The sequence below is a fragment of the Suncus etruscus genome, chromosome X (genome assembly GCF_024139225.1).
Source record: "Suncus etruscus isolate mSunEtr1 chromosome X, mSunEtr1.pri.cur, whole genome shotgun sequence".
In the NCBI taxonomy this organism is placed as follows: domain Eukaryota; kingdom Metazoa; phylum Chordata; class Mammalia; order Eulipotyphla; family Soricidae; genus Suncus; species Suncus etruscus.
Genome location: NC_064868.1, coordinates 21,252,565 through 21,261,241, shown reverse-complemented (window position 1 = coordinate 21,261,241; position 8,677 = coordinate 21,252,565). Strand labels below are relative to the sequence as shown.

Here is an 8,677-nt window from a genome sequence, read left to right as displayed (position 1 = left end):
GTTGTGTGTAAAATCCAGAACACCACTTTAATCTGTGATTTGGCCTTGCAGAGTCTGAAAAATGGCTCCCAGCAGTCCCATATCAGGAAATACCCAGGAGCGGGGGACTTTTTAAAAAACAGTTATGGTAGCAAGCAATGGTCCACAGTGAAGGGAGGTGGAGGAAAGGAGGCCACTGAGAGTAGGTCAATAGCAACAGAGTATTGATTTTTTTTCTTGGGCTGAGAGTCTATCTTTTCACTTTCCATGCTGGTTGGCAGTTGGCTGGAATGGGGATAACGACCTGCTTCATGAGGAGCCAAGAAATGAGGGTAATAAGGGTTAAATGTGGGTAATAGCAGTGGGGTGAGGAACTGTAGGGCTAGAAACGAGCTTGTAAGATGGTGAGCAAACGGAGATAAACAGTATACAGCATAGGCATTCTGTATATTGCAAACTTACATTAAACAGACATAGGTATGGTGGACCTGTACACTTATGCATACATATCAGAAACTAAGGATCGACCCATAGATTACAGTAAAAAAGCTGACCCATATGAAAAAGGAAAGAATGCTTAAAAATAAAGTAAAGTTAAATTAATCTGGCAAGTCTGATATAAAGGTTTTCCATTTTCTAGGCCAGTCATGCTTGGTGAGGGTAGACTATATTAAAGAAAGGGCTCATGGATTAGATTGTGTATAGGGTCTTTCTAGAAACAAAAATCATAGTATTCCAGTTTAGAAAGCTAAGTGAAATGGTGATGAGTACTTATGTGGAGTCAATACCATGATATAAACATAATGTCACAGAGGACATTGGACAGACATTTGTATGGCAAACAAATACACTAATGTGCTTATATCGGCATACACTAAGGATAAACTCATGGGTTACAGCTGAAAAACTGACCCAGGTGAAGTGATAAAGGAACACTTTTAAAAAGAAAAGAATAAACTCCTTTCCATTTTCTAGACCAATCATGTTTAGTGATGGTAAACTTTACGGGAGAATGGCTTTATGGACAGGATTGTATATAGAGCATTTTTAATAACAATCATAATTTTCAAGTCTAAAAAGCTAAGTCGTAGGTCCTTTATGTGAAGTTTATGTCATGAAATACTGTCCATTGGGTCTTGTACATATAGTTTCCTTTCCTAAAAGCATTCTAAGATATGAGTCCTATGATATCTTGTTAAACTATCTATACTTTATGTGTGGGGACACTAGCGCCCCTACACATTTTTAGAATGAAGACTTATAAGAAAGAAAGTTGTTGCTGACTTCCCCAATTCTACCCCTCTTGTTCTGTGTGGGGGTGGGGGAAGGCCTGAGGTTCCCTTTAAATAGCTGTCCAGCACCCACCTCACTGGCCTCTAGGCAAGATTTCAGGGATGACCCTGGAGTCTGGGAGGAACAAGAGTAAAGGCTGTTGGGGGCAGCAGGAGCCCCATTTAAGCTTGATAGAAGGCATTCTGCATGAAGCCTCTCAATTCCCCATGCCCACAAAAGCCCCAGGTTTCCAGAACAAAAAAATATTAGGCAGTGAGTTGAAAGTTAGCCAGCCTCTTTTCCAAGCCCATGTCTCTTTTGCTGGGTGGGGGTTGGGGAAGGTCTGGGGACCCCTTTAAAGTCCTTCTTGAAATCCACCTCACTGGCCCCCTGGGAGGACACCCATGAATGGCCCTGGAGTCTGGGAGGAACAAGATCAAAGACTGTTGGGGGCAGCAGGCGCACCATTTAAGCTTGATAGAAGGCATTCGGCATGAAGCCTCTCAGTTCCTCATCCCTGCAAAAGCCTCCAGTTCCCAGAACAAAAAAATGTTCAGCAGTGAGCTGGGAGTTGGACGTTCACCAGCCTCTACCCCAAGTCGGCCCCTCTTGTGCTGGATGGGGTTGGGGGAAGGCCTGGTGTCCCCTTGAAAGTCCTCCTCGGCACCCACCTTGCTGGCCCTGGAGTCTGGGAAGAACAAGAGGGAAGGCTGTTGGAGGCAGCAGGAGCTCCATTCAAGCTTGGCAGAAGGCATTTGGCGTAAAGCCTCTTAGTTCCCCATGCTGGCCTAATTTACTTTTCTCCTACCATAAATAATGACCCTGTCTAATACATAAATATAAATAATCCCAACACTTCAATTTACACAAAAATTATATTGTCTTTGTACTTTATTACCAAATAGATTCATTTATTTTGTGTCATGTTTTACTTGTTATTCAATTTAGCACCATTCAGACCAATTATAATTCATCTTTTAATATTTAGCCTTCTTGTTTTGTGTATTTAATCAATGACTATTGACTACTAATTAATCTCAATTTAGTTAGGCTGCTAAGTTTTGGAACATCCAAGTCGAAAAACCAAAACATACTGGATTTCCTTAAAATTCTTACTTTCTTACAGGTATTAATTACATACACAATTACCTATGTTATCAAGTAGGATGCGACAAGAATCAAGAAATAATTAAGATAATTCAAATAAAGAAAACAGAACTTCTAAGTGAAAGAGCAAGTTTGAGTAGCAGTTGCATCTGAAATGACCAATAGTCCTCAGAAACATGTGGAAAGACAAGAGTATTTCACAAGTAGAAACTATTTTAGATATCATATTTAAAAATAATATTTAAAAATGTTCAATTACTGATATATGTAACTAATATATAGGATTTAATTTCAACTTTTAATTAGGATAGAATATAAACATATAAATACACATTGACTCTTATTCCCGAGTATGGGTATAATCACTAAGTCTTTCATAGTAATTATAAGCAAATCCCCAGGTTGCAAAGAAATAACATTGCTAATAGAAAACAATTCTTCAGATGTTGAACTATTTCTCCTTATCTGTCTCTTTCTCACACACACAGATGGAGACTTTGCCTCTAATATTTTAAAAGTTGAGGAGAATATTCTTATATCCACCACTTGATCATTCCAGAATATTCTTATGCTTTTGATTATACTTTACCCACCAAGAAGTGAGCCATGATTTGTACCTACCACATCTGCAACAGCATGTCCAATTATGGATGTTAAAATTTAAGAATAACATGGATTGGTGCAAGAGAAGTAATGAGATAAGGTGCTTGCCTTGCTCACTGCTGACCCATATTTAATTCCAGGAATCACATATGGTCCCAAGCCCTGTTAGGAGTGATCCCTGAGCATAGAGCCAGAAGTAATATCTGCGAACATTCAGGCATAGTCCAATTCCCCACTTACTAAAAGAAGAAAACTGAGACGTATTTGTACAAAGGTGACTGTACACCAAAAATTCAAATATGAGTATTATTGTAACTTTGTAAATTATGGTGATTCAATTTTTTAAAGTTTTTAAAATGTTTCTAAGGCTGAAAGTCTAGAAACCATAGTTTATATGAAGTGGATAGAATATTACATGTATATGTCATAATTCAATGGAGTATAATTCAATTATGAGAAAGAAATTCTTTTTTTTATTCTTGTTCCATTTTTTTTCCATGGGAGAGCCCGAACACAGTCCTCCACCACCACAAATTATGCAGTCGAGTTTCCCACACTTGGGGAAATTGCAGGGGTCAGCATCTGGAGTGTAATGGATAAGCCTCGCCCTGAGGAAACCCCTTTCGTGATCATGGTATCTCCCCTGCCAGGTAAGTATAGAAAGAAAGTCTTTTGTTTGCATTACCAAGGATGGGCCTTGATGATATTATAACTGAGATAAGTAAGAGAAATAAAAATACAGTATAATCACAAACTGCAGAGGCAAGAGCTGGGCTCAGAGACCCCACATGACAGGACTTCTTCCACTGGTATGTTGGGGGTGCTGGGCTAAAAAGTTCCATATGCATACTAGGCTCCCTGGAGGTATGTCTTTTCTTACTGATAATCATTTTCAAAAGCGCGCAGGTGCTTAATTCTTGACTATTCTAGGAAAGGAAATGAAATGTCCTATATATGGAGGCTAGCACGCAAATAGATCTCTGAAAGCAGTGTATAGGTGAACGTTAGTTTCTATACAGTGGTCCTCTCTGACTGCCAAGCCTAATCCATAAACAATTCAGCTATACAATGTTTATAGCCCCTCTTATATATATTGCCCCTCCCCCACCCAGAGACCCTTCTATTCCCTCATCTCTCAACGTGGATTCGTTATCTTCCCCTTATTTAACCTTTTTTACTCTCAGTTCTTAACTCGTTAGGCACCAAGACCGACCTCCTGCCCCAACAGACCACCATCCAGCTCCTCAGTGAAAGACACTCTCTTGATCCTCATCTCGTGTCTCAGCCAAAAACCACAACCAACAAGCCTGCTGACATAAGTTTTGTGGCCTCTCTCACCCCCATCAAATCATGGACTGTTGCATGATACCGAAATTAGCTTCAGCAAATCCCCCAGCTCAAGGACACTACAGAACTCTGATATGCCACAAATCATATCTCAAACTGAAGACCAAGATCTGTGATATGAAAAAGTGCCTTGGCTTTCACTCCCCACAAGAATATCTCAAAAGACCTAATTGAGAGACCTAAATTGCCAGTGTAAGCTTAATACCTTTATAATAATGCATCTTAAGATGTGTATTCCTAAACATACAGGTAGCCTCCACATCTCTTGTTTTCTTCAAATACCTTTTTTCTTTTTTCCTTTTTTTAATTTATTTTTATCTCAGTTTTATCTATTTGTTCCATTTTTTATATATACATATTTTCTCTATCCTCACCAGTTTTGGTGCTGCTTGGTACAAAAACCAAGAAAACGTCTTGCCTGGGATAAAAGCTCAGACCAGACCACAAATACTATGTGTGGAGCTTGTCATCCTTACCCAGAATAGCACCAGCAATACAAAAGGACACCATACATTTTTGTATAAGCACAGTAAATAAGGGAAAATCATAGACACAGAAGCAAGATCTTATCTTCTAAAGATAAGAACTCACACTTTTTACACAAGGGTGCCTCCCAATCCTGGACATATGTCATGTGGATACAACTCAGTCTCCACGAGATTGGACAGTGTTAGTTCAATCTCAAACCCCAGATCCCAGACGTAGAACTGAAACAGCTCCTGCAACACCAGGAACTAAGCTTCATTGGGAGATTTACTTGTGCCAGTGTTAACATGACGAGGACAGCGAGGAAATGACAACTTGACCTAAGATCAGGAGGTCCTATCACATCACCTAACACTAAGTGGAAATCAGAAGATGTATCGTCCTTTGAACTATGAAAAATAAGAGCACTAACTACAGAAAACTGACTTTGACAACCGTGACTGGGCAGAACTTACCTTGAGGCCAATAAGGAAATCCCTACCCTAGGCTGTTGCCCAAAACTCTTTAAAAAATCAAGATTTCTTAGTACAGAGGCCCAATTTTGACAACAGAGATTGAGTAAAACCTTTGTAACCATAATTTACTAGACTTCGGCTTAGGGACCGAGCAAAAACCTGGAGCACATGATACAGAAGACTGAACACACCAACAATGATGGAACAGAACCTCTAGAACCATAAAGACTCTATCCTAGACCTTGTCCTAGGAAATGCGCAAATACCAAGATTGCTAGCTACAGTGATCTGATTTTCTCATCCACAACTGAGAAGAAAGTTTCCTGACACCAAAAAAAAAAAAAAAAAAAAAAAAAAAAAAAACCCTGGGATATGGCAATAAGTATGTGTGGAGCCAGTGGTTGTTCCCAGGACAGTATGCTTTATGAATGAAGAAACCCTAAATCTCTTAGGCCACGGGAATTCCCTTTATTTCCCAATACTTATTGTGCCTATGCAAAAAAAAAAAGGGGGGGGACACCAAACCCTGCCACTCCAGCATTCCTTTTTCTTGTTTTGTTTTGTTTGTTTTTGATATTATTTTCCTTCTCTTTTTTGTTCCACTTTTTTATTTCTTTTTCATTCTTGTGGGTATTATTTGGTGATATTTTTTGGCTGGGTGCATTTTTTGGTAGTTGATACCGAATTTTTCTTCTCTTTTCCTTAACCTTTTTATCTTCAACAGAATCGCATAACTTGAATCATTCAGCCCTATAAATCGAGGGGGAAAATGATGATACCAGGACCAGTCTTATGACATTTAGTGAAAATAAAAAATGATCAGACTGGAACACCAAACCCAAAGTCAATGACAACAGAATAGATATTCAATCTACAACAAGCTGTAAAGTGGAGACCAGTCACACTAGTATTCTGGGGGGATTAAGGAGGGAGATATGGGAGATATGCTGGGAACAGGAGTGGAGGGAGGACAACATTGGTATTGGGAATGCCTTCATTCATTGTCACCATGTACCGTAAATAATTCTGTGTAATGCACTTCAGTCACAATAAAAATATAAATAAAAAATACAGTATAATGCTTATATGTAAAATTTTTAAAGGACAAACTTATAAAAACAGCAGATTGTTAATTTAAGGGTACAAACTTCAAAGCATTACATAACTAAATCCTTGAAATTAAATTCACAGTATATATATAATATTTTCAATAAGAATAGTATTAACATCAAGCTTGTTGATATACAGGTCACAATTATTTCACCAAGGCCAAGATATAATATAGAGGGTAAAACATTTGCCTTGCATCTGACCTACCCAGATTAAATATCCAGCACCCCATATGGTCCACTGAATAGAGCCAGGAGTGATTCCTGAGTGTCAGTTGTAGCCATAAAAGAAAAAGAAATAATTATTTCACCCACAAAAATATTAAATAATAATTATGACATGATATGGATGCTATCATATTAAATGCTACAATGGCTATCAGCACAATATACAAAGATGTCAAGTAAACATTCTGTATACCTCACTTACAAAGTATTATATGTCATATATATTTAAATAAAAAATATTTGAATCTAGTTTTCAAAAGCTAACAAGTAGAATTAGAAGCACTTAGATTAGGATACAACAAAAACTAGCTTAAGGTAATTTCATTAAATCTATAGGGTTTTTAAAATAGTTGCAGGAAAGGTCACATTGGTGAACAGGGACAGAATCTGTTAAGAACATTTTATCATTGAGAATCCGTACATGAAAATAAATGAAAACTGTCTGAAAATACAATAAAGTTATTTAATTCCAAATCAATTTTTTCAGCATCATTGGTGCTATAGTGGTGAGTATAGTTAATTGCCTTTCAAAGTAATTATTTTCCAGATCTGAAAAATTGCAACAATCTTTTTTCTCTCAGTTGCATTTTTAAATAAATATAATCCATTCCTATGAGATGCAGTAGAAGAAAAATCTGATAACTTCAAGTCCCATCTCATACCTTCAATATCTTTAGACTCAATTACAAATCTAGGATCATGAGAAATAAGCATGACTTAATGTAAGAATGAGAACATAGGGCCAGCAAGAGAGCATAGCAGATAAGGCATTTGCCTTGATAGCATCTGACCTAGGTTTGAGCCCTTTCACCATATAAGGCATCCCCAGCCCAAGGAATGATCCTTGAGAACAAGCCAAAGGTGATCCCTGAGCACCACTGGGTGCCACCCAAAAATCAAAAACAAACAAAAAAGAACAAAAACAAAAATATAATTTTCTAAGGAAAGATCTTATATAACCAGAATAAATAAGCATTTGAATAAGGGGCAACCTGTTTAAGGTCTTAATTGTTTTGTCAAGCACAGAGAGCTGACTTTAAGACAGGCAATCAAGGTCAGTTATTATAAAGCACTTATCTAGTTGGAGTCATGCTAACAATGGGATTCCCTAGCCATCATGCTAGTACTGATATTATTTTGACATTTTTATAAACAATCTTTGAGAGGGAGAAATCTCCACATTTTAAGGATAAATTTAGCTTTCCCAAGTAGTGAGCTGTCAAACAGATTTGGTATAAACTGTTTAAAATGTCACATTATTGAAGGAATGGGCAGCAGAAAAGCAGCAAATAGGTTCCAGGGTTGAGTAACAGGCAAAGCTTTCAAGCAAAAAATCATTCCAATAATCCAATATTAAATGACAGGTGACTTTCAAATCTCTATACCTAATCCTGACCTTCCTTTATGAAGACTACTCTTACATAGTCATCTGCAATTCATTTATCTCTTATCTCCAAGGCCCATATATATGTAAAAATCACAGTATCTCAATCTGAACTCTTCAAATGCTCCAGTAATCTTTAAAATATTTGCTACTTCTATTAACAATCAACTACTCAACATAGAAACAAGTATGAGCTGAATCACAGTGTGTCAAGAGTCCAGAAACAAATAAATAGTAAAGTCACCATGGAAGACAAAAGTTGGAAAAACATGATTTTGGGTGATTTTATTGACTGCTGGCTCAAATTAATACATAGTATTATCTATGTATTTAGTTACTTTATTGTTTTGGGGCCACACACAGATGCTAGGGGCTTAGTTCAGGCTTTGCAGTGCTAGGGTGATCATGTGTGGTACCAAGCATCAAACATGTGTCAATCCCATGTAAGCTCTGCTGTAGTATCTTGACAGCCCAAATTCACTTGTTATTTAATTCAAATTTTGTTATATATATATATATATACATTATTTACAATACAAAGAATACTAATAAAAATAATTCTCATTTCTGGAACCACAGTGGTGAAGCAGCTGTAGAGCGTTTGCCTTGTAAGTGGCTGACCTAGGACAAAAATTGTTTTGATCCCCTAGCAACCCATATAATCCCCTAAGCCAGAAGAGATTTCTGAGCGCATGCATAGCCAGAAG

General features: G+C 37.5%; 1 non-coding gene across 1 annotated transcript; it reads right to left on the bottom strand.

Moving 5' to 3' along the window:
* Positions 1–3,457: 3,457 nt before the first annotated feature.
* Positions 3,458–3,619, bottom strand: LOC125999967 (U1 spliceosomal RNA). Its single transcript, XR_007492387.1, has one exon. It is a non-coding gene; the product is annotated as a U1 spliceosomal RNA (small nuclear RNA).
* Between the last annotated feature and the right edge of the window lie 5,058 nt (positions 3,620–8,677).